This window comes from Epinephelus lanceolatus, chromosome 16 (genome assembly GCF_041903045.1).
Source record: "Epinephelus lanceolatus isolate andai-2023 chromosome 16, ASM4190304v1, whole genome shotgun sequence".
In the NCBI taxonomy this organism is placed as follows: Eukaryota; Metazoa; Chordata; class Actinopteri; order Perciformes; family Serranidae; genus Epinephelus; species Epinephelus lanceolatus.
The window spans coordinates 36,079,633-36,107,442 of record NC_135749.1 but is presented as its reverse complement, the minus strand read 5'-3'; the positions used below and the strand labels follow the sequence as shown (position 1 = coordinate 36,107,442).

General features: G+C 40.1%; 1 protein-coding gene across 1 annotated transcript in view; it reads left to right on the top strand.

Annotated features, from left to right (window-relative positions):
- The window catches only part of LOC117263125 (zinc fingers and homeoboxes protein 2-like), a 184,978-nt gene that overhangs the window by 37,095 nt on the left and 120,073 nt on the right, over positions 1-27,810 (top strand). Inside the window, exon 2 of the mRNA XM_078176039.1 lies at positions 20,461-20,625. The gene's annotated coding sequence lies outside the window, so the exon portion shown is untranslated. The remainder of the gene's footprint in view (positions 1-20,460; positions 20,626-27,810) is intronic.

The following is a 27,810-nucleotide window of genomic DNA, read 5'->3' as shown; positions in this document are numbered from 1 at the left end:
GGACTTGGAAGGAGACTGCAGGGCCGAGTGAGGCTGCAGTCCTGTCAGGTTTCTTTTTTCTGGTGAGGGGAGAGGTATTTGGTTGGAGCCTGGCTCCTCCACTCATCTGCATCTTATTTGAATTTCCTGCTTGCATAATTCCTTGGTTAATGGAGAACTGCTCGGCACTGCCACAGCTGTTTTGCCTTTCCTGCCTGGCAAAGAGTGCAACGCTCACACAGTGAGAGGAGGGAGAGAGGGGAGGAAAAATGTTTAAAAAGAAAAAATCTGCAAGTCATGTGGTGCAAAAATACAGTACAAACAACGTGTGATCCCCCCGAGGACGGAGGAAGAGGAATGGAGTCAAACACCCACCCACTCCCTGCTTCACCCCCCCACTCTCTGCATGTACACACACACACTTCAACAGCACCACACCCCCTTCTCTAGAGCCTCACTGAGCATGTGCAGTGATAGTGATGAGTCTCTCCTCTTCCTCCCCCTCCTCCTCCTCCTCCTCCTCACCCAGCTCTGCCATGCTGGTCCTGTAATTGGTTGGTAACAGGCTTGAGCAGCACCACATTGCACCAGGCGGACTTCAACCAGCCGCATTAGTCTGTTTACGCATTCACAGCCCTATTAGGGGCTGTTTGTTCACTCATTAGCAAACCCGAGCTGGAGTTTGAACCCTGCCACAGCCGCTTTAATCAATAAAAGAACGGAGAATATGCGAGAATTTGTGGCTGTGACGTTGATACGGAGACGTGTTGACACCTGACAGGGCTTCCCTGATAAACTGAGACCTGTTTGTCTCGAGCATTAATTCCTGCGTTTAAAAGGTTGACAACATCTTATATGATCAAAGTTTGAGACCTAAATAAGTGTTGTAATGTGTGTTTATAGATAAAGTCAGTTTAGGGGTTAGTGGTACAGTCTGGATCCTGTGTGCTGTCACAGTATGTGAATGTGTCTCTTTAAATAATGTATTTCCTTTTGTTATTTATCTCATTCTGTACAACGTTTCATTATTCGTGTTCAGTCAGACGTGGACAGATTTTTTTGGTGGCATTGAAAGCGTCCACACTTGCTTTAGCTCATTTAATACAAATCACATCCTTACTGCAGATCATTTTTCAGACTGTAGTTGGGCAGAATTGATCGGCCTGTTAGCCTTCTGACAGAAAATTATTTTTTTTTGGCAACTGTTTTGATAATCAATCATTTTAATCATTTATTAGTGACCATGGCAAAACATTCTCTGGTTTCAGCTTCACAAATGTGAGGACTTATTTCTGTTTTATATTTTTGTAAATTAAATATCTCTGAGTTTTGGACGTCCCCTCAGGCTCTGATTGCTGTCTTTCTGATATGATTCACTAAATGGTTTATACATTCATCAAAAAAATAATTAATTGATCAAGTAATAAAAAAATATAATCCAGAATTTAACATATGTTTCTATTCCTGTTGGGGGCAACTGTTGCTCAGGAGGGTGAACAGGTTGACCACCAATCGGAAGAGTGACGGTTCAATCCCCGGTTCCTCCAATCCGCATGTCAAGGTATCCAAAGACCCAGACACACCACGCTGATGGTTGGCTGTCAGTCAATGATGGGTGTTTGTTTTCTTAGCTGGTGCATTGTGCACCTTGTTGGTCCCCAACTGCCTTTTTTTTTTTTTTTTTTTGGCTAATTCAGCATGTTGAATCGATGTGGGGGAGGGCGGAGCCCGTCGATGAATGAAATCACTGAACACACAGCTAAAGTCAAGAGAGAGTGAGACCAAAACAAACGTGTTACATAAGGTAAGATCATTTTTCTTGAACCATTGAGCTCTTTAGCAGAAAGGTTTCATGACGAGTAGTGTTACTATTCATTGGCGCTCGGTAAAGATGCTGTGTTCCTGGATTCTGTTGTTAATGTGCTAACTGGCTGACCAGGGTCTTGAATCCATCCTGATAGTCTTTCAGTTTCCCTTTTTGAATGAGGATTAAAGACTACTGCCATCTGCTGGTGTGGAGGGTTATGTCCTCTCACCAGGTGCACAACGTACGTGCTGCTTGACTGTCGGCTGTAGTCTCTGTGATGTGTTCATGTGCAACCTTATGGCTGAGGCACGGCTACGTCATGCAATGCAGCAGGGAGCCCTCTTCTTCGCAAGTTCTATAAAGTTGGTTTGGTGTCTCTGGGCCTTAATACCCCTTTGTGAAATGTTCACATGTGGGTGAGTGTGATGAGCAGGTGGCACCTTGTATGGTAGCCTTGGCCACCAGTGCATGAAAGTGTCTGTGAATGGGTGAATGTGACATGTAGTGTAACAGCACTTCAGACAGCCACTGGTTTCCATTCATTTCACAGTGTTTTAAAAAAAAAAATCAGCCTTTCACAGACTTTAAACGCTCAATGTCCTGCCTGCTTTTGTTGCCAAGGTTACATTGTTGTTGTGTGGTTTGTCAGTTGTGCAGTTTGAGTTAAAAGGTTTGACAGTAAACCTTCAATAACATTAAATATTAACTTTTTATTGGCCACTTTATCATCAATGTATTAAAAGTGCACATCACCCAGAGAGTCTCTGCACACTTTAAAAATCAGTAGAAGACAACAGTGGAAAAGAAAACACAAAATGTTACATGTAAAAAAATAAAATAAATTGTCTTTTTATAAAATTCATGGTGAACATGGCTTGACAGTAACAGTTGCAAGGTTGCCATTGGCAGATATTTGGAGAAATTGCCAACCAATTCTTAGCCTTTGGTTGCCATCAGTCCGCTTTTTAACATAAAAAAAATAGGGACAGCAAACAGTGAAACGTGCACCCCAAAATCATGAAATTATTGATCCTTATTGCATTAATAGGGCTGCACCGTAGTAGTTGACACAATGTTAGTCAACCAGGAAGGTCATTAGTCGACAAGATTTCATTGTTTGCTTGGTCGCAGAATAAAAAAAAGAGAAAAAAAAGTGAAACTCAATGAGCAGCTGTGCCTTGTCAAAATAAATCAAAACCTATATGACTGGACCATGTGGGACTTTAATTTGAAAGGACAGACACAGGAAGAGGCCCCGCTCAGCAGACAGGAGTCACGTTACAAACCAATCACAGCCGACAGATATCTTTCCCTTCTTCTGTAAATATTCAGTCTGATAAATATGGTAAAGTTGATCATGTTAGTGCAGGGCTACCCAGAGCTTTACATCTGTCCCATAGTTGACAGGCCTACACACTTCTAAACAGCGCCTGGAAGAAGATAAGCTCTGCTCTCAGGATTTCAAGTAAATAGGCTATACAATTGCTTAGCAACCTCAGATGCAACCTGGTGCGGCGATCTTGAAAGCTCGCACAGAAAAGGCACAGGAGTAGTGCCCAGAGCCTGACCTCAACATGTCAGGCAGGAAATCCAAAGTGTGGGATCATTTTGAGAAGGTGAAGGACGAACCCAAGGTGATATGTAAACTCATCTTCATTCGTCAACTACAAACATGACGTTTCATCTGAAACATGGAAGTAGCTACATGCCCATTAGCCACTTAGCACAATCATTACTGCTTTGCCGACAGCACAGTGTTAAGAATGTTACTGTTACTATTCTTTCACAGACCTCCAACTCAAACCATTGTATTGCCCCGCCCCAATATATATAATTTAATAATTAAATTGTTATGGAAACATATCATAAATGCGGCCGACTAGCCGTCTAATGGCACTAAATGATGACTATTGGTCGACTAGGAAAATTCTCAGTCAGGGGCAGCCCTAGGCATTAGTGATATTTAAATACCACAACCAAACAGTGCTGCACGTGCATTGGTGCATTTTTTCATGTTCGCACAGGCAACTGTTCAAGAGGCAATGGCAAAGCAAAATTTAAAAGGGACAAACAGATGAACAAGCAACCAAAAACTTGCTTATTCACTTTTATATGATCAGTGAGAACATGACAACAGCTGCACTATTACTATTTTGTATCAACGGAACTGAGGGTAAACTCCTTAACTGATGGCCTTAACTTAACCCTAATTCAAATTATTATGTATCGGATAAAACACAAACTACAAAGAAATTAGTTTGGTTACAGTAATCAAGCTTTTAAGCTTTTTTTCCTATCATATTCGCATTATTTAGATGTCATATAACTGCATAGTATCTTAATTATTCAAATATAAGGTGAATGAAAGTGGCAACCATATTTTCAGTTTCAGTGACCAAAAGCTGATGCCTGGTTGCCAGCCTGGCAGCCACTTTTAAAGGTTAGTGTTGAGCCCTGGTGAACGAACCTGATGAGAGCTTAAATCTGCATCTGGCATCCATAAACAACCCTTTAACGTTACAAGAAAATATTTGTATTCAGTGGTAGAAAGTGTGGAGGTAACATGACACACTCCTGATTTTGTTGTAGCAGACATATTCAGTCTATTGTAGTTTTGCCTCCTGATTTGGCCCTTTTACCAACACGGTCAGCAGTTGGAGCTGCAACGGTGTCAGTGATGATGGTACTTTAAAACCCTTTAGCGCCTGATTGCTGCAATTTGCATCAAAAATACTGCTCCTTCTTTGAATCATAACTGAACACACAGACATGATACACATCCTTTTTGATTCAATGTGACTTACACTTTGTGGAGGTGCTTTTACCAACAGAGTTTGTCTATAAATGCACAAATTACAGAAAAAAGACACTCCTTATGACTGCAGAACCTTACTGAGAATCATCATATTTCAAGTCAAGTTTTCGTCAGTATCAAAATGACCCAGTGGTAGTTGTCTGTACATTCTTTGTTCATACTGCAAACACAGCTGCTGACAGCCGATTTGGCATAATTTTAATTATGCAAATGTGCCAACATGTAAACAAATATAGGCTAAATCTAAAACACAAACAAAAGAGCAGTATAACTCTCTGCACTTAATTCATAGCAACAAAAGCATCTTCCTTAAAGTTGTCAAACTAAACACAGTTTATGTAAATTAAAGTGAAAGTCTTTACAGGTGAAGATTTAAGCTTTTATTGTGAACATTTCAAAATAAAATATTTAAAAATAAAATACCACTCTTCCTCTTATTATTGTGATGAACTATATTCTGTTGATGAATTCATAATGAAACCATCTTTTTAGATACAGTGTGACTTACACTTTCTGAAGATATCATTACTGTGTGTCCATCTTGAACCAAACTCCATAAATTTGCATAGAAATCACTGAAAAGGATGCTGATTATAACTGCACAACCTGCCTTATATAGAATCATCACGTTTTTAAGTTTCTTACAGTGTCAAAGTGATCTAGTGACAGTGGTCTGTACATCCATGGTTACACTGCAAACAGTAACTGCTGATAGCTAATCCTGCATATTTTAACAGTTCCAGCTTGCTAACATGTAAACAAATATGAGCTAAAAAACAAAACAAAACAAAAAACAGGGGCTGAAGATGTTCCCCACAGTGTAATTAATCTATAGCAACATTATGCTTCATTGACGCTTTTTAACTAAACGCAGTTTACAACCCAGTCACTTTAAGGCAAAGTGCAGTTTTTTTCATGGACTGGTCAATTTTGAGATTTACTGACTTTTTTTGCTTCATAACATGTCTTCTTTCAGACTAGTTTAAAGGAAACATCCAAAATAAACATTTAAGTGTATTTTCGTTCAGATTTCTGTTCTGGAAATGTATGCAAAATGTGCATTTTTAATCAGATAGCCCCTCATTTCAGTATTTACACATGAAATTTCAGGAAACTTGTCATACCAAAACTGGGGAGGTTTAATAGTGAAACCCTGTTAGTTAAAACCTTTACTCGAGTGTGTTATTGTTGGTTTAAAAGTGTATGGAATTTTATAGTACATGTCTTTAAAGGCTGTTTTCTCAAAATGAGTCTTTTTTCTCAAACTCTGAGTTTTCCAGAGGGGTTGATTTATTCATCATCCATAGCCTGATTTATAGAACCTTTTATTCCTAAAAACATGGTGAATTTTTTTTTTTTTTTTTTTTTTTGAGGCTGTTGTCAGTATTTTCAGATTATGGAGTGAAAAAATTAGATATCCAAAATTCCCACTGCAAAATACTTTGACCCTGATTATGTCAACAAAATGAAACAAAATTTTTGAACCTGGCTTTATTCAAAGTTAATATTTCTGTTCAGGAAATGTATGCAAATCAGCGCATATTTAAACTTAGAAAAAACAATCAAACCTTGTAATAAAAAAATTGTCCGAATGTAAGTAATTAACTGGGGAGTTTTCATGGTGATATCTTAGGAATTTTTTTTTTACCCTGTTCACCTGTAGTGATTTCCCTTAAAGCAGAAATTTTAGATACTGAATATAAATTCATATGGATACATAAAGAAGAGAAACAGACAGGATGCTGACAGGAAGACTCAACTTTTTGTTGTTAACTATAGAATTTTGCGTGTGTGTGTGTGTGTGTGCGATTGTGTGTAAGAGAGCAAGCTTGTGCACACTTGCACAGCCTTAATACAATCAATGAAATCTTATTGGATGTTTTTACTCTCCCTTCATTTTTTTGGTGTGTGTGTGTGTGTGTGTGTGTGTGTGTGTGTGTGTGTTTCAGTCACAGCTGTTGTGTCTGTTTTTATTACTTTCTCAGCAGGTGGGGAAGACTTTTTTCCCCCAGTCTTTATTCAGCTCGTCATCTCTTTGTCCCGGCCTGTTATTAGCTCAGTCGAGCACCGGTCATCCTGACATATTGAGTCCTCACCAACACGAGATCTCCAGTATCCTGCATCAATAACTGGGGAGGAATTTACCGCTGTCCAGATCAGTAATGAAATCTGTGGTGTCTTTGTTATTCAGCTGTGCTCATTGTTATGATCTGAAGTCAGAAAGTGCAGATTGAACTCTGTGAGAAGCTCCAATTGTCACATCATGTTTGTGATGGAAGCTGCATTCATTTCAGAAAGAGGTTGTGCATTTACTGATATTTGCATCAATGTTAAACAAAGGTTTGCAGATTTTTTTTCCATGCCTCCAATAATTGGATGTGCTTTACATGAAAACTATTCATCTATTAAGGTTCAATAGAAAATGAATTGGCTGCAAATTATAATCGTATAATTGTAAATATAATAATTGTCACTTTTCAAGCAAATATCAAAAAAAAAAAAAAATCAGTTTACTGCTTTTGTTTTTCTTGAATCACAGTATACTGAATATATATTTGGATTTTGGAATGTTGGCTGTACAAATCAAAACCCATACCTACTCTTGACCTCAGTAAGTTAAATATTTAATAATATTTCTTAAAAATGAAAAACTAATACTAGTGGTGTAACGAAACACAAAAATCAGGGTTTGGCATGCACCTCTGTTTTTCCATACAGCAGGAAAAACAAACAAAGATGCAAAAAATATCCATCCATCCACTTTCATAACTGCTTATCCTCTTGAGGGTGGCGGGGGCTGGAGCCTATCCCAGCTGACATCGGGCGAGAGGCAGGGTACACCCTGGACAGGTCGCCAGACTATCGCAGGGCTGACACATAGAGACAAACAACCATTCACACTCACATTCACACCTACGGACAATTTAGAGTCACCAATTAACCTATCCCCAATCTGCATGTCTTTGGACTGTGGGAGGAAGCTGGAGTACCCGGAGAAAACCCACGCTGACACGGGGAGAACATGCAAACTCTGCACAGAAGGGCTCCCTCCTGGGATTGAACCAGGAACCCTCTTGCTGTGAGGGGACAGTGCTAACCACCACACCACCGTTGTTTAAGTGTAAACATTTAACAGTGCTTCAATGGAGTTCATTCTTCCTAAAAAAGTTAAGGCACTCAAGTACTGGTATATTGTCAGTTCTAATAATAAAAAAATAAGAGAGGCCGCAACGGGACAAGGACCTGTAACTTAAGACTGTGGGCGTTAATGTTGCAGTTTCAGTATTGGTTATCAGATTCAGAACCGTTACATCCCTACCAGGTCAACATATCCTCATACAGTTTGTATGATGTAAAGTTACAGAGGTCAGGGCTAGGCAGTAAAGTTACATTTAGGAAAACTAACAGGACAGCCCAGGACTGCTTCCTTCTTTACTCTCATTAGCGTGTTGGTCACGTGATTGCAGCCTTCCGAAAAACCTGAGTTCGACCCAAATTACTGGCTCATGATTACGCGGTATATTTACAAATTTATAGGAAAGCATGATATGTAACAGTGACTGTTTACAGCCTGACCTCATACCTTTTTACATATTCATTTGTAGTCGGCAAGTTCTTAAAGGGCCAGTTTGTAATATTTGGCATGGTTTCTTGTCAATCTGAATCTGAATCTGAATATTCTACCCATTAATATGTTTATACAAGTGTATGATCGCTATAAAATAAAATGTGTTTGGTTTTCGTAGCCTTATAATTATGCTTTTATATATATATATATAGCAAGGACCTTGCTTTAGAGAGGTCGCCATCTTGCGCCGCCATGTATGTACGGCAGACTGAGTGGACAATCCAGCCAGCCAGAGAACGCGTTTCGCGTGTATAAATGAACCAACGAAGACAGCGGAAGGAAGGAAGAAGGAGGAGGAAACAGCAGAGAGTGTTAGTAGTTCGTCGATAGAGAGTAGTGAAAAGTTTTTTAGTTATAAAGTTTGCGAATGGACCACACTTACCACGCAACAGGAGAGAATGAACCCGAACCGTCATCTGCGAGGAAAAGAAGACGCAACTTCACTCCTTGTGATGCACTCTCTGCGGCGCTTTTCCTCCTGATGATATATCTCTCCAACGATGGTAGCAGTAGCACCGAATCCCATTCTGTGCATTCAGCCTCTCTTCTTGCCCGCTCAGCATCAAACACTATAGTCCGGAGATATTGCTAGGCTAAATAAACAGCTGAGCACTGTTTACCGGCTACACTGTCAGTCAGTGTGCGGGCTGGAGATTGGTGGAGCAGAGAGGGGAGGAGGTCCCCACTCAGTATAGTAAACGAGTATGTGTGTAAAGTTATGAAGTGTGTCTGTTACGCCAGAAGAGTCAGAGTTTGGGAGGGAGTGGAGTGTTACCGGAGTTTCTGGAGTGCTCAAATAAACGGGCCTTTTTCCCGAACGCTCCTCTGGTCTCCTGCTCGTGAGGGATTCATTACAATATCGTAACATGGTTTAGATTTCTAAATAAACATTCACCTCGTCGCTAGATAGACCTACTCCTGAAAAAGTCGTGCGCAAGGCTTTTTGTCCCTACGAGGCCACCGTCATTTACCCGACAGGAGGGGTGAGCGAGTGAGCCCTGCAATCTAGAATTTGACCACTGATGTCACTGTTTCCAACGGTTTTCAACCCATTTTACACACTGGGCCTTTAAGATTGAGTGTCTCAATATCAAGATGAAACAGACACATTGTCTTTGGAGGTGGTTACAGTATTTTAAAGAAAAAGCCATCCATCATCAATAGTAAAAAATAAATAAATATGTTGCTGTTAGATTTAGATTTGTCAGATTGCGACCCTGAACCCAATCAGGAAGAACTGAAACACACATTCTGCCATCCGGGTGCTTATGAGCAAGGCAGCATTCCGTCTAGGCCTCCTGTATAAAACCTTCATGTGTTTGTCTGCATCGGCGTCTGTGTTTGAGCATCAGCACTCGGCCTCACTCACATTTCACTCATAAATTCAGATCTTGCTGTCTCTCTGCAGGTCGCCTGTTGCTGTTGTGTGGAAATCCCCACAGTTCCAGTAATGTGTTGTCATTAAGACAAAAACAAGCACATTTTCTCACTTCCTTAAGATTCAGTTCTTGGCTCACTGGATTTTGTGTAAAATGAAAAGTAAAACATGAATTTGTGATAAATATATTTTAATGATATGTGTTCTACATGAGGGAATTAAAGTGTTAATCATCTACAGCTGTTGTGACTGGTAATAATGTCAAGTGGGTTTTCATAATACATATCTAAATGTGTGTCAGTATTTCAGCTTAAACAAACCAGTGCACTTCTGTAAAGCACACTGAGCAAAGTGGGGATTAAACTCCAAAACCTGATTTAATAAACCTTACAAATTAGTCTGAAGCAGTTCAGTAAAGGTCATTTCAAGTTCACACAATTGACACAGGTTCACATAGTCAAGCTAACTGTGTGTGCTTGCTAACCGCCCACGATGAACTCAGTACATCATGGCAAAATAAAGTAGTAAAGAGAGATTGGGGATGTTCACGGCCACCGAGCAGCGCTTACTTTCAGAAACATATGAAGACTTCCAACATCACATAGTGCGAACTACAGGGTGAGCTCGGAACTTGTACAGCCCCGTAAACATGATTTCAGAAATGTTCGGGGGTCTCTAAAATATTGGCAATATGCTACTTTTGCCATGCACTTCTGTTTTTCTATATCTCCACCATCATGGATCATGCATAACATTATAATTGTATAATTGATGTTTGCTGGTTTGTTGTTACTTTATCCTTACATTTGATGTCTTAAATGTATTGAGAAATTATTGTACTAATCTGCAGGTCCACCATCAGGGGGGGTCAAACGGTACAGATGACCCCGGCCCAAGGCCAAGGCAGGGCCTATGAAGGTCTATGGTTGACCCTTAACTGGGATCAAGTACAACAATCTACTAACTGACTTAAATCACTGATAATACAAGTTCTATGTGTTTACATGATAAATAAATGTATTTTTTAAAATTGAAACACATTTTAACAGTGGAGGTCAGGTGCACGATGGGCAGAACACACAAGTGCCGCTAATGTAAACATGTGAGGCGATCTGCAGCCTGATTAGCTAAGTCAGAAGGCCTCACCAAAAATCAGGGGCTCCTAAAGGATATCCAGGGTACAGAGAGAACAAGAAAATAAAAGGAGCAGAGAGACAATGGCCAAATGTCTGGCAACAAAATGTGAAGAAGCAGTAGGTATGACAGGCAGAGCTGAAGGTGATAAGTTAGGTAGACTAAATGCTAGCAAATAAAACCGGCTGTAGCGGGCTCAGTTTTAAAGCTACAATGAAGACACAAACTAGAGGACCTAAGGCATCCATTGGTACCAACCATGTTACGCCATTGTGTATGCAAGGGGGCCAAATAATGCTCCAGAGTTACGCTAAATTTTGGCAAGGAAAAAAGGAACATTGCCATTTTTCAAAATGCTGTATTTAAATATTTCTGCATACTGGGGTCCCTAATCAGTCTTTAATTTTCATAAATTGGGTATTCCTGGAAAACTGCCAGTTGACAGCCACACACTCTTTACACTATTTCAGGTCTGCACACAATTTGACCAGTATTTATTTAAAAATATACTGTATATAATATATATTTAAACAAGTAGGTATGCATGCTCTGGCTATTAATGTTTTTTGCAGTCACAGTCAGTCGTGGCCTTTGAGGCACTCGCAATCCCCCCCAGTTGGCAAAACCTTTGTTTTCATTTTCAAAACAATGTGGCGGCGGTCTAATTCATTCATCCCGCCCTCTTCTTCCTCCTAATCCAACAGTGAGGGAGGTGTATGTGGAGCCAATAGTCTGCTCAGCAGCAGACTCCGCCGTAGATCCGTATTGCACTAAACTTTAAGCCCGTCCATTCTTTTGCGGTCCAATCAAATGCGAAGGATTTGATTTAAATCTATCTTGTAGCTGTACACTAATCAAATATTCAGTTTCACTGGGAAATACGTCACAGGACAGAGGCTAAAGATGCTCTAATTTCAGTTTTACTGGGACTTTAAGCATAATCAGCGTGATGCTACAACTGTCCAATCTCATGATGTTTATTAATTGACTCAGCTCCTCTGTTTTACTCATTTTTATGCCTCAGCCATGGTCAGAGGCAATGTTTTCAGGTTGTCCGTCCGTCCGTCCGTCCGGCCATACAAACATTCACTTGGACTCAACAGTGATCTGATTAGTTTTTGGTGGTCAAAGGTCAAGGTTGCCTTGACCATGCATCCATCTCATTCTTGTAAACACAATAACTCAAGAACAGCTTGGGAGAATTTCTTTAAATCTGACACAAACGTCCACTTGGACTGAAAAATAAACTGTTAAGTATTTTGTGATTGAAGGTCAAATGTCAGTGCGACCTCACAAAATATGTTTTTGGCCAAAACTCAAGAATTCATATGTTAATTATGACAAAATAATGAAGTGATAACATTTTATATCCGGAAGGTCAAAGGTAAGCTTCACTGTGACATGATAATGTTCTGCATAAAACAAATCTGGCCATTACTGAACATCATATCTCAGGAACAGAAGGAGGAATATTTGGTCATATTTGGGGGGGGGGGTAATTCCAGTTATTTATGTAATCAAACACATATGTAGGTTTATGTCTTAAAATTTGTCATTGTATGATTTATTATATGTGTTTATTTAAGTTGATATTTTGTAAACTTTAATGCCTTGACTCGTCTCTAAGTGTGTCTGCCTGCTGCTTAGCAGGTTGTGTGGAGTGGGTTTATCAGAAGAGCTTAAAGAGGTTAAAACATGGGACAGAGCTGCAGTACTGCCATAAATTATCTGATTTTATGACAATAAATGACCCCTTTTCCCCCATTACACACAGTCATTTGATTTATTGTTAATATAAAGTGGAGTTGTAATAAAATGAAAATCCAGATTCAAAACTGTCACAAAAAGACTAAAACAAATCAGAGCATATTGTTTTAAAATCTTCATTGTTGGCATCATCCACTTTTTGTCTGCATCATCCAGCCCTGCAGCTTCATGTCTGCTGACTCTCACTGCAAACAACAGTCCCCTCTGTAATGACCTGATTGATTAAATTCAGATTGGGACAAAAACGCAGACAGACAGAAAGATAGACAGACAGACAGACACCCACTCACTATTTCCACTAAAGAAGAAAACCCACAAAGCTAATTAATTAGGGCCGACCAGCTCATTTGTATGCTTTGTAAGCATTAATTAAGATATGCAAAATATTCAGATGAGCGCCGCAGCCTAAATATATTTTAAGCGAGTCGTCAGCGCGGAGGTATGGACAGGAAAATGGATTGAGGACACGTCCTCGGCCACCGTCGCATTAATCTGCGGCTTCCCTGCGTCAGAGTCAGGAAGTGCAGGACGTGCAGGGATTCGTCTGGGTGACTTTGGCACTTCAGTTTTAATACAGCATGTAGTGACAGAGAGCAGCTGGACCTCACGTATGATGCAAAAGGACTGCAAGACCTGGAGCACACAGTGCAGCACGTATAGACAGGAGAGGACACGCTGTGCAGACTCACTTACTGTATATCTCTGCTCTTTGGGACAAAACACTCAAAGAATGAAAGATTTTTGTGTGTATTTCAGTTTAAAAGCAGCATGGATAAAGCAGATATAGTGTGAACGTGCTCCTGGCGATAGAACGAAAGGTTCAGTTCACCCTAATGACAAAAAAGAAGTTCCAAAGAAAAGGGTTCATGCTGAGGTCTGAGGATTATACTCACTGTTTATAGAACCACACACTGCTTTTCAGTAATTTTTCAGTACGTTTGCAGGACAAATTAAATTCCATCTACCTGCAATGAATCAGGTGTGATGAGATCGATTTCTTTTTAAATAATAGTCTGATTTTATTCAGAATTTGTATCCATCACATCTCAAGAAATAAAAACCAACTCAGATACAACTCAGACGCCAAAATAACTGACTGTAGATTTATTTATTTCTGTTAATCTTTGTTTAATCAATCAGATTAGTTAAAGAAGGGACTCTTGTTGACAGCAATGGTCAGCCAAATGGATCTGAACCTAAAGTGCTGGATAGCAACGACAAATGTTGCATCAGAATAATAAAAAGCAAACTATAGATATATAGATTCCAAAATAACATTCCTTGATTCGTGACAGTCTGAGAGTTTTGAGTAAACAAAAAAGCTCAGCCTATATGTGCTTCAGATGTTCTGACAATCAATCAATCTTTCCACGTTCATGTACATCAAATAAAAACAAAAACAACTGGTGCTATCAATCAGTAACCATAATATCAACATGATGTGATGTAAGCAGGCCTGGGTGCTGAAACTCAGTAGTTTTTCTTTTTGGGGGGGGGGTAAAAACCAAAGTTGCATTGAATGTCTGGTGAAGTTTGTTATCTTGTTTACTTATTTTATGATAATGGGGTTTCTAATTTAAATCAGAACTTTGTTATTTTTAGACTATTTTGCTCAGATAAAGTTGTTGTAGAGCTGCTTGTGTCTAGACATTTATCATTTGAAAACTGTGGCTGCTTTTGTTAAAGGTCCAGTGTATAGGATTTAGTGTCATCCAGTATTAAGGTTGCAGAACTGAAACTTCTCCTGTGTGCCAAGGGTGTAGAAGAGCTCATATGACTGAAGCGAAATCATGAAAATGCAAATGACCTTACCTAGAGCCAGGATTTGGTTTGTCCATTCCAGGCTACTGTAGACACAACATAGCCGACTCTGTGGGAGAGGACCCACTCCATATGTAGATATAAACAGCTCATTCTAGACCACTGGTAGGCAACATGCACCTCTTCAGCTACTGCCCAGTGGCTCCTTGTGGCTGTTTTGGTGGTTGTTTTTTAGTCATCACTGCGTTTCCAGCAGCTTTTTAGGCACAGAAAATGGGTACCTTTTAATGACTCGTCACTGTGTGTACAGCAGGGATAATGCCACAAATAGTGGTTGTTTGTCTTTTTAAAGAGACATTGCTGTTTTTCCTGCCGGAATTGTGCCACTAAAACCAGGTATTTTATGCCAAAACATGATCTTTTCCTAACCATAACCAAGTGGTTTTTGTGCCTAAACCTAACCACATGTTAAATACAGCGTGCTTGAAACTTAAAGTTTCAATCTATCGACAGCATAATAATGTACAAAAATAACATAACTGCAGCTTGCAGAAATGTACAATGCCATTTATTCCTCCTATTGACTTGATCATACCCTAACACATACGCTTTATTATATTTAACATCAATGGAGAAAAAAGGTTGAATATCAATTTCTCAATACAAGTAGATAAAGTAAATTAGATAGAGCTACAGATTTGCTGCTTTTTATGTGTATGTGTGTATGTTTTTGTGTATGTTGTATTTGTGAATGCAGTCTCTCAGTAGAATAATGTACAGTAAAATACAAATACTGCTTGGCTTCTATCTGTAGTTTAGTGTAGTGATGATCACCTCTGGGCCTTTGGAGCATTGTGAGTAGTGTGTATGTGTGTGTATATATATATATATATATATATGTACACACACACACACACACATACACATACACACACACACACACACACACACACAAACATGCACAGTCCCAGAGCAGAGCTGGTTCGTATCAGGTTGGTGATGGATGGAGGATGAGGTCAGTCCTGAGGGGGATCCAGACTCTCTGGAAAAGACCTGTTGTTCACTCTGTGCATCTCTCCCTGCTGTGCTGCAGTCCTCTGATGATCTCATCCACTCAGTAACACACACACACACACACACACACACACACACACACACACACCACATGCACTCATCACATCCTGGGGAAAACACTGCCGGTGATTCCCTTTTTAAAGGAGCTCCATTTGATGATTGATGTTGATCTCGGAACAGGAATGTGTTTGGCTTCAAATAAACTTTAAAATCCGACCGTATCATTTTGGAATCAAAGGTGTGTCTTTAAATAAACTTGTGTTTGTTTACGTGTCAAGTCTTTAAAATCTGCTTTTAATTGGTTAGATTTACAACAAAACATTGTGAGCTGTGCAGACTGAAACAGGAGGAAGGACTGAATCCTAGAAGAGGTTATTTGTACAGAGACAGTTCAAAGTGCTTTACATTGGCAAAGAAAAGCATTAGAATCCCAATGAGCAATAAAAGCCAGAAAAAAGTGAAATAAAATACATAAAATGATATAAAAGCCAAACATAATAGATCAGAAATGCAGTTAGAATGCAGTAATAAGTTGTAAGTTGCCTCAAATGCAATAAAAGGAAATCAAAGTGCAGCAGGGAAATCAGTAATGTGTTTAAAATATCATACAGACACATTTAAATGCTGCCATTTCATTCTTGATAACCTGAAAGTAAATGTTATTCATCAGAGCAGATCTTATCTCCCTGCATGCAGCACTAACAGTATATATTCAGCCTGTTGAATGCTGTCGTGACAGTGACGGGGATTTCCCACTGGTTTTACTTTGTGTCATTGCTTCCTGTTTGGATGTTTTAGTGATCAATGGTGATGTGGCCTAGCGGTAGAGTGTCCGCCCTGAGACTGGGAGGTCATGGGTTCGAAAAATGGGACCCATTGCCTCCCTGCTTGGCACTCAGCATCAGGGGTTGGAATTGGGGGGTTACATCACCACATGATTCCTGAGCGCGGCACCGCTGCTGCTGCTGCTCCCTCAGGGGATGGGTCAAATGCGGAGAACAAATTTCACACACTCAGTTGTGTAACAATCAGTGGGACTTTAACTTTTTAACTTAATTATGTGCAATATTTTTGATTGATTGTTGTATTGATTGTCTGTACACTAAATTGCCCCTTGGGGACATTAATGCGGGTTGCTTGTTCCTTACTGTACATTAATGGTTAAATATATATTGACTGATGAGGACAGACCTTTCTTTCATAGACATCTTTGTTTATTATAGCAGCAAACAAACTGCATTAAAGAGGGCTGTGTTCCTTTTAGTGCCCCCTGACGCCTCTCCAGTTTAAACCGGTGGTTTAAGAAGTACTCAGATCCTTTTACAAAAGTAAATGTAGACATACCATTGTCCAAAAAATACTCCATTACAGGTAAAAGTCCTGAATTCGAAAGGTTACTTATGAAAAAGTTCATTAGTATTATTATCAAAATGTACTTTAACTATCAAAAATAAAAGTGCATGTTATGCAGAACGGCTCCTTTCACAGTATAGATTATATTACATTATTGTGTAAGAATACATGTAAGAGCATTTTAATGTTGAAGTTCCTCAATGTGAAGGCAATTTTAGAAACATTGTATGGTACATAGTAGTAGTAGAAGGTGTGGTAGTATAGTATTGTGTCATATCATTAAAGCATGGTTTTATATGTAAAAAGTAACCAATACCTTTGTGTGTCAAATAAATGTAGTGAGTAAAAAGTCCAATATTTGGCCCGGATGATGGAGCGTAAACTGTACTCTATTAAAGTACAAGTACCTTAAAGGCCCAGTGTGTAAAATGGGTTGAAAACCGTTGGAAACAGTGACATCAGTGGTCAAATTCTAGATTGCAGGGCTCACTCGCTCACCTCTCCCGTCGGGTAAATGACGGTGGCCTCGTAGGGACAAAAAGCCTTGCGCACGAGTTTTTCAGGAGTAGATCTATCTAGCGACGAGGTGAATGTTTATTTAGAAATCTAAGCCATGTTATGATATTGTAATGAATCCCTCACGAGCAGGAGACCAGAGGAGCGTTCGGGAAAAAGGCCCATTTATTTGAGCACTCCAGAAACTCCGGTAACACTCCACTCCGTCCCAAACTCTGACTCTTCTAGCGTAACAGACGCACTTCATAACTTTACACACATACTCGTTTACCATTCTGAGTGGGGACCCCCCTCCTCTCTCTGCTCCACCAATCTCCAGCCCGCACACTGACTGACAGCGTAGCCGGTAAACAGAGCTCAGCTGTTTATTTAGTCTAGCAATATCTCCGGACTATAGTAGCTGCAATGGACGACTTTGAACACGATTTTGAAGAGTTTCTTGTAGCGGACACAGACCCAGAGCCATATCTGTTTGAGCCGGAGCATACAGATGAGGAACTCCATGTGTTTGATGCTGAGCAGGCAAGAATAGAGGCTGAATGCACAGAATGGGATTCGGTGCTACTGCTACCATTGTTGGGGAGATATATCATCAGGAGGAAAAGCGCCGCAGAGAGTGCATCACAAGGAGTGAAGTTGCGTCTTCTTTTCCTCGCACATGACGGTTCGGGTTCATTCTCTCCTGTTGCGTGGTAAGTGTGGTCCATTCGCAAACTTTATAACTAAAAAACTTTTCACTACTCTCTATCGACGAACTACTAACACTCTGCTGTTTCCTCCTCCTTCTTCCTTCCTTCCGCTGTCTTCGTTGGTTCATTTATACACGCGAAACACGTTCTCTGGCTGGCTGGATTGTCCACTTGGTCTGCCGTACATACATGGCGGCGCAAGATGGCGACCTCTCTAAAGCAAGGCCCTTGCTATATATATATATATATATAAAAGCATAATTATAAGGCTACGAAAACCAAACAAATTTTATTTTATAGCGATCATACACTAGTATAAACATATTAATGGGTAGAATATTCAGATTCAGATTCAGATTGACAATAAACCATGCCAAATATTACACACTGGCCCTTTAAGGTTGTACTTATGTACAGTAGGTGTGTGCCATATCATATCATTTACAATAATACTGGTATAATTTTTAACATGATATGAAAAATTCACATCATTATACTAGTGCTGGAAGCGAAATTATTACGGACCCCGCGGTGGTTCCAAAAAGAGGAGCAGCTTCAGAAATGTGGAATAAACTGTGGTGCTGTGGTGCCTGGGCATCCTTAAATTATTTGTTCATTTCTTTTCCTAATTTTTCATATTGTCAAGAATATCATGATCACAAAAAATCCCCTAAAATACCGTGATATTATTTTAGGGCCATATTGCCCACCCCTCATGTACAGTACTTGAGTAAATATACTTGGTTACTTTCTATCACTGGTTAAACCTAACCTAACCCTAAATAGTGCACAGTATTCATTATTGTTAAGAATTACACATGTCCAACGTCTGCTGTTGAAAAAGTCATTTTCTTTCATTTTTTATGTTGTTTTTTTATTCAACGGGTAAAAGTTTGTTGAAAAGTCATTTTCTTTCATTTTTTATGTTGTTTTTTTATTCAACGGGTAAAAGTTTGTTAGAGCACTGATCCACACAGTACAAAACTGCTGAATGCTGCTCATAGTGAAGGTTGATTGTCTTTGTGTGTGTGTGTGTGTGTAAAGTGGGACACTAGCTTATTTTACACTGCCTGTTCAAGGCTGGAATACTGTGCTGTTTCTCCGCCTTGCTGTTCTGTATAAAAGGTGCGATGACAGAATGGGGGAACAGAGTTGTCTCACCCTTAAGTCGGCAGTGGAGGAAGTATCAGCGCTGAAACTGTGTCTGTGTGAAAGGGACAGCCGGCAGGATGAGACTATGGGCTGATGGGTACGACGTTTTGACAACTTGTTATGCGTGCGACCCACCGCGGGAAATTTAAAAAGTACAGCAGCCGAAAATGTCCACAACTTGGGAAGACAATGATGTCTGGGAGCTCCTTACCCTCCAAGCAGAGGACGAGATCAGTCGTCATATAACTGGGACAGTAAATGATTGTTATTGCCGTGTTATTGCTTATAAAACGCTGGCGACGCATGTTATATGTCAAACTAAAGGCCAGCACTGTTTTACACGTCAGCCCGCCACAACTTTTTTGCCTCTGTGATGCCGGCATGCTGTGTAAAAATCACACACAGGGGCGGAATGATGCTGCAGTTATTTGGCTCTGAGTAAAAAATGCAAAGGTGGTGTGAGGGGACTTTGTAATGGCCCTATAGCGCCATCTCCGTGTAGAAAGGGTTAATGTTTAAAGGTTAAAGCTGAGAATTAATTGGAGTCAATGGAAACTAAAATAATGCAAAGCATGTGTATACAAATGTGTCACAAGCGCAAACACACACTCACACAGCCAGTGACTGCACAGGAGTCAGCTGCGTGCAATTACACACACACACACACACACACACACACACACACACATGCACACACACTAATTTTCCAGGTGTTTCAATACCTCCCTGAATTTGCCCTTGTCTTGTCTTTTTCTCTTTGTTTGTACATGTGAATTTAAAAGTGGTGTACTGTTGCTACCTTTGTAGTATATTAACTTTGCAGAATGTGCTGCTGAAACTGTAACAGAACAACAACACAAACCATCAGCGTGGTCTTTCTGGTTTCGTATCTGCTCGTAAAGCTGCACTGATCCTGGTGTTGTTCTGGTAAACAGGTGTTAAAAAATGGACATTTTCCTTAAGTTGAAACTTTCTTGACTCTCCCATGTTGCACCGCTGTCTTTCTTCATTGTCTTACGCTTTTACCGCCTGTCTCACTCTTTGTTTTTCTGTCTCTCTCTCTCTCTTTGTCACTTCCTCCCTTCTCTCCGTTTTGGCACATGTTGCCACGGTAACCACAGCCTCTTTTTTTTTTTGGCCAAGTTGTAGTGGTGCAGTTTTTAAAGGCCCATATTGGGCTCCTTCATTTACGCACACATGCTATCACACAATCATACACACCCACAAACACCCCCTGTTCACATACACATCATCAACACCTCTACATACTGCTAACACACACACACACACACACACACTGCCACACCTACGCACAGTGAATCTGATTTGTCTCACACACACACACACACACACACACACACTTTCACACACACTCACTCCTTCATTGACATCCCTCTCTGCTTTCAGATTCCACAGGAGATTACCCAGAGTGCTGCTCGCCTGAGGATCATCAAGAAGAGACGGAGAACGACAGATTGGACGTGGAGGACGCACAGTGATTGCAGGAGGAGGTGGAGCCTCAGAAAGACCCCCTCTGCGTCCAGTGAAGCCCCTCCCCTCTGAGGAAGTGCAGTGAGTAGCAGCTTTTTTTTCTTTCTTTTTTTTTTCTTTTTTTGGAGGGAACCGGACTTTGTCTGTATCTGGGGTGATCTCTTTTTTTTTTGAAATATGTGTATCAGCACATCCAGTTTGACTGCTGAAAAAACTGTATTTAGAGCTTACAGTTTAGTTAGTCAAGGCTTTTTTCCTAGCTGGTGTAGTCAAATCTCAAAATGAAGGCTCTATGTTAACCGATAGTTAGCCAGAAGTGACCATATTTGGATGAGAGGGTGGAGATAACCCTAACGCTAGCTGCTAGTTTGGTTAATTGAACAAGACTTTTTCAGGCGACTAAAACAATACAATTAACTTTCAAGAACTGAAATAAAAGTATGAAATCTTTATGAAATCTGTCTATAGAAACCAAAACTGTTTTTGCACCAGGCTGTAAACGTACTGTAAAGTTGGGCATTTTAACATGGGAGTCTATGGGGACTCACTCTTGGAGCCAGCCTCAAGTGGCCATTAGAGGAACTGCCGTTTTTGGCACTTCTAAGTTGGCTTAATTTCTCTCCTGGAGATTGCTGCTTGGTTTCACAGGATAATGACATAACATGTTGCCAAGTTTTGGCTTTGTAGTGATGTTCAAACTGTCTGTAGAAGGAAAAAAAACACTCTTAGTCTGGACAGTACAGTCATGAATCACCCCACCTCAACCAACAGGAAGAATTGTGCAAAAGCTTCTACATGATGATGTTTTTCAACATGCAGCATTTGTGACCAGGTCTTGTGTATTGTTGGTTTAATGGCAGCCCTGCAGGATAGCAGAGCTCGGGCTTTGTGGTGAGAGCTGGAGGAGATGTGACTCCTCTGTTCCTCAATGCAAAAAGTAAACAAGTAACTGACATTTCTGACCTGTTGCAGGTGAGGGTGTGTTTTTGCAGCAGTGGAGGCTCGTCTCGCTTTTCTTTTTTTGTTGCAAACCTGCCATTTTGTCTGTGTGATTTAGTTTTCACCTGCAGTGTAATAGCAGTATCAGATTTGCAGCTGCTTTTTCTAGTGAGATGATTCTATCACTGCAGTGTCAAAGTGCATTTTCCAACTAATAAATTATGCCATGCAAGGGATCCCAAATAGGCTCTCAGTTCCTCGAGAGCATTCGCAAACGGAGCCACAGTGGTGTCAATAGCTGCTTTAACTTAAGTGAGAATGAGAGAGCTCAGATATTAAATTAAATATCCATCTGGAGGTTTTGTAAATCTGTAGCTTAACTTCTGAGAAGCTTTCTGTGGTGACTTTAGGTCTAAAAGCATTTAAATGTTTTAGGAACATGGGAAACTGTTTTTAAAGTTTCTTAAATTAAGAAAGCAGTTGTTAATTTGGAAACCTGTTCCATATGTGATGCTCCACAGGAATTTAGGTAATACAAATCACCCGCAGACTCATTTATCAAGTAAAAATGTTCCAAATAATTAGATGTGAGCATCTGTTGCTCTTCTTAGTTTTATATCAGTGTCAGCTGGATTACTTGTAGACATCTCCTTGGGATGATTAATAGAAGAAAAGAAATAGAAAAAGCAATAATTAGAAGATTTGTTAGTTTTAGTCCTTTTAGTTAGCTAAGAGATGAACATAATAATGGGTATCATGCAGCAACATTCTCTTTTTTTTGTTTAGTAGAAAAAAAGAGAAGTCACCTCCAGATGCACAATACATTCTTAACCATCCCAATCTGCTCTTAACCAGGCATACTAAATGAAACTTTTTGACTCAAAGCCAGACTTTTTTTTCCAGCCAGAATAATAAATTGCTTTTTCATGTCAAATTTGGTTCAGACTATTCAGACTACAGAGCCTCTGCGTTATTATTTATTTCCTTCTTAAATATGGGTGAAACTCATAACCCTCAGCTATGAATTAGCCAAATGGAAGCTAGCAGCACCAACAGCAAGTGATAATTTAACGGATCAGCTGATGTCCCGTACAGTAAACAGTGCCACAAAACTCAGAGTACCTGAGACAGTCAGTGTTGTGGTGCTGCTTAGATGTGTGTAAAACACATCTGTAGTGTGTATATGTGTCTTTGTTTGTGTGTCAAACTCGGACAGCAGAGGAGCAGCAGAGCAGAGCGCCTGTAAATACCACCAAAACACTGTAGAGATTCAATGTATTACATGACTATTTTGGTACAGACATTTACCCGTCATGGGTGGCACACGGCCCTCTGAGATTTTCTTGCTAAACGGAGAGTCCACCCGCATTTGGCGCTTGGTGGTTGGGTGTTAATTTCAGACCTTGATCATAAGTAACCTATTAGCATTGGTAATGTCCCTTAAACACTATGGACAGGTGTCCTGTCCTTATAAGGACATGCCTAAGAATGCGAGAGATGCACCCAGAAAAAAAAAGAAGTTGTTCAAGAAACTTAAACAAAGTAAGAGTGAGATTTTCCAGAGTGTCATTGCTGGTGTTACAAGAAAATCCAAAACCCAGCAATGCAAAACATTTGTGATGCTGTAAATGCATGTGCGCACTAGTGGTCGTCATTCATCTGTCTCATAAAATAGATCTGTGTGATCTCTAAAAACATGTTCTCTGTGTAAGACCTGGATGGCCAGAGCATTCAAGAGCAGCATGTAAGCCATTAAGAAGCTGAACGCAGGCCATATCATCCAAGGGTCTTTAAATCCTTAATTGGGATCAGTGGACCAACAGTATTTCTTTAGCTCAGAAATGTAATTACCCAATCATTACAATTAATCTAACAAACACAATCTAAATTTGATCATGATATTTTTTTATGTTCCTCAAATTAAAACTTGTGTTTACTTGCATTGGACAACAATTTATGGACTGTGAAAATGAGATGTTGTTGTCTTATCTAAAGAATGCTCTAGGCCACTTGCAGAGTTTTCTTGTACCTAAGAGAAGAGCAAAAAAACAAAAAAACACCAGTGAGTCCCAGAGATCAGGGGGTATTAAGAAAATAAGAACAAACTGTGGATACAAACAAAACTGAAGGAATATTTGTTCGTATAGCGCTTCTTGCATGAAGCCCAGTGAGTCAGTATTAAGTGCTGCTTCATCAGCTTTGTATGGAATTCCTTGGAGGCAAAAAAAATCTGCTATGTAGGAGTTATTTTCTCCTAGGTATGGGATGTTATCTCCTGTGTAGGAGATAAACCTTTATTTTATGCTGCATTTGGCTGATCTTTTAACGCCCTTTGGATCTTGCGCTAAGTGCTTAATTGTGCGCAGCTTTCTTACTCAAAACAGCTTAATTAAGCCTAAAGTTTATCTCTTACACAGGAGTTATTAGAACCTACGTAAAAGATAATATCTTCTACGGAGGAGATGACATCGCATACATAGGGGATAAACTGAAGCTTTGGCCCACTCAAGCCCAGTTTCCACCGAGCAGTATGGTACAGTTCAGTTTGGTTCGGTAAGCTTTTTTTCCGTTTCCACTGTGAAAAGATGTGGATGGTACCTAGCACATAGATCTGGTACTAAAAGGTGGAGCTGTGAACATTGCAGTCCGTTCAATGGTCAGTAGCGGACATTCACTCTGCTCAGGGCTGAGTTGTGGCTGGTTTTGAAACTCATGTCGTTGTTCCTGTGGGCTACAGTAACACTAAACCCCTGAGCTTGCCTGAGAAGGACTAAATGCACAAATGTGCTATTTTTAAATATCCCATGGAGAGAGACTCTCACTGCAGCCTGTTCTATTTTGTTCTGAAAATGTTGCGTGTAACTCTGTTGTGTGGATGATAAATGAGGTGCAGACTTCCATCTGTGTCACCGATAATGAGTAAATACAGTGAGTGCCAGATGGAGCAGTGAGTGACAACAACCCACATTTAAGGGTACTGTTTGTGGTGGAAACGCTTAATGGACGAAGGGTCTAGGTACCATGTCTGAAGGGTTACTTTTGGTTCCAGAGGTACTATACTTAAAGTGTTTGGTGGAAAAGGGGGTAGAGTCTGCCTTTTTATTTATTTATTTATTTTTTATCTTCCATAGGCTTCCATAGCTTTGTCACAGTTATTCTAAATAATCCCTAACTGCAGTGCAGATGGTTACAAATCTAACATATTTGCAGCCACAAACATCAAAAATTACCCATGAGTCCTGTGCTTGCACTAGTTATCCAGCTAGTCAGAGAGACACTTGTAAAACAAACAGTTTGTAGACCTGAATTGTTACTCACCTAAACTGCCTGTATAAACAGAGGGAGATGAGGTGAGACTGAAGTCACATGTCTAAATGTAACCAGGAGAACATCTAACAGCTCAGCGTGAAAGTTTTAATCCCTAAACTGTGTTCGATTATAAAACATGACACAAGGACAACACAACTTTACATACAGAACAAAAAAAACACACTGTAACTTAAAAAAAAATAGTCATTTTATCTCCTTTGTATGTGTCACCCAGGACAAGCAGCTGTATAAGAGTGTGGGAGAAACTGTCAGAAAGTCTACACATTTTGTAGTAAAGAGTGAAGCCACAAATCTCAGAGATTTGTTCAGAGCCTCGGTCGGCAGCGATGAGTCAGTCAGAGGAGGTTTCTGATCAGGAGCCTCGGAGGAGAAAATCCAGGAGGAGAAACAGAGGACCAGATTACTAGTGGATGGTCTGGTAGAGGAAGAAGAAGAGTGGGGAGAAACAAAGGGAAATATTCATGTCAACTCAAATTTACTTAAAGTCTCACCTTTTGATATACACGATTGAAACAAAGCAAAAGAACTAAAAGTTTCAGTGGGGAAGGGGAGAGGATCATCTCATCTCCACTGGCTGAGACAAACTGGTCTCATTTTTTTAACCGAAATTACACACTGGTGTCAGGTACAGTCGCTTCTCGTCCACCAGGAAGATGAAACATTAAAGTAAAAACAAACCCAGCCTCACATCTTGGGCTCTTTTGTCCCTTCAGTGTCCTTCAGTCCCACAATAAAGTTGGACAATGTGAGGCATTTAGAGGTATTTACTCGCCATGCATCCAGTCGGTGTTTGCTCTTATTTCTTTAGTTTGCATTGGAAGGCTTTAGTACAAAGTGTTCTTATTTTCTCCTTCTCTCTACCCAACACAATTCTGCATCACTAAAGCCAGGCGTACACTGTAAAAGATGAGCTCATTTCTGACCAGATTCTCCAGCTGCACAGGGTGGGCATATTCAACATTTTGTATGTATTGTATCACATTTCTAAAAAGACGTAGTATGTGAGCTGACTTTTTCATTGATATGGTGGATGGTGCTATTTTGGCAGCTGCCTGCCAAACTGCAGACCACTGCTGACCACTGTTCAAGACCAACAAACAACAAAACAATCTGTTTTTGAGCAAGGTATTGAGGCGTTCGTGGTAGCGTTTTAGCCACCAGAAGTGGGTGTTTTTAAGTGACCCTTTGCTGTATATCCACCGGGGATAGTGCCATGAAAAATGGTTGTTTTTTTACTGAGATAGTACTGAGTTTCCTGCTGGGATAATGCCACCAAATCTATTTTCTGAGCCCAAACATGATCTTTTCCCTGTCGTAATTATAGAAAACAAGTGTAGCACACTCTGGCTCCATATGCATTTCTTTAATTTTGATGATGACGTTTCACGCTTTGGACCTTCCTCAAGATCAACAACAATTATACTAAGACACAGGTACACTGATCTGTTATAAAGGCCACACCTTTGTCACACAGCTGATAACGATTAGATCATGAGGCTACACCATTAGGTTGAGCAAGTCAAGTTTTCCAAACCATAACCAATAGGGGTGTAAAGATACATTTATCTGGATTGATGTATCGATTCAGTGACCAGCAATCCAATATCATCAATGCAACGAGAAAACATTGATACATATTGTCCTCTTGAGGATAGTCCCTAATTTTTAAATTCCCATAATGTGTCTATCGCCCCATTTCTATCTAAGCACACTTCCTTCCTAAACATTCAATCAGTGCTAGTGGCTTTATGCCAGACAGATAATGTCACGCAGCCAAGAAAAAGACAATGAGGATATTTACTGATGTCATCTCATATCGATTGCAGGCCCCGGAATTGAACGGAATCAAAATCGTATCATGGCAGACTTTGTGATATAGGCATATATCATTATCTTTGTCCTAAGAATCGATATATTATTGTATCCTGATGAAGCTAGTGATTTACACCCCGTGTGCCCACACCTAACCATGCATTCACCACAGCATTGCTGAAACGTAAAGTTTCAGCGTAGCTGCTACATAATAATGTGTAAATGTGAGATACTCATGGTGCCAGGTAGCTCACCTTGGAGAGCAGGCTCCCCAGGTACAAAGGCTATGTCCTTACTGCAGCAATCAAAGGTTCGATTCCAACCTGTGGCCCTTTGCTGCATGTCACCCCCTTTGTCTCTATCACTGTCGTATCAAATAAAGGCTAAAAATACAGCCCAAATGTAATGTTTTTGTAGATGGCAGATAGGTACAATACCAACATTTTTTTCTGGCTATTGGGTTGGTGGTCCACAGGCGTGGATGAGCATTTTTACTTTCTATTTTACACGTACAGGGCGTTTACATTGCAGATGATTTACTCTTACAGTAGGAGTTGGACATAAACTCCTACATTTATAAAATTTTAGCTTTAGTGATTCATTTCTTGTTTTCTAACCTACTCATGTATAGTTTTAAAGCTGTGTTAAACTAAAAACAGGCCGGTTTTCTAACTCATTTAGTTCAAGGCAGAATTTAAGAATAAATATAGAGACAGGAGCTTCTAGCACATAGAAATCTGTAGAAACAGTTCTATGTAGATACCGCTGATAAAATGTATAAAGAGAAGTGGCATTGTGAAGAGAAGAAAAGGAATGAGAGCAATGGATGAGGATTGAAGAGTCACACCTGGAAGGCCGAAAGATTTTTGGGTGAGTAGGAGAGGGCCGAGGCAAACTTTCGCAACAGAAAGTGGCTCCAGGAAAAAGTCAGACACTTTAAAAGATGTGACATTTCATCTCCCAAAATTCAAAACAGAGGTCTCTGCAGATTGTGCCTTTTGCAGTGTTAAAAAGTGTAGATGGAGTGAGGAGGAAACAGGAGGAAGAGGAAAAATCATATTTGAGAGTGAAGTATTAAATGACTTGACAGCGGAAAAGAAGAAAATGAGGGGTAGAGTTGAGAGGAGATGGAAGGAGATTTGATACTTGAGGAGGAGAGAAAAAGGGCTAATGGAAGAGACACGT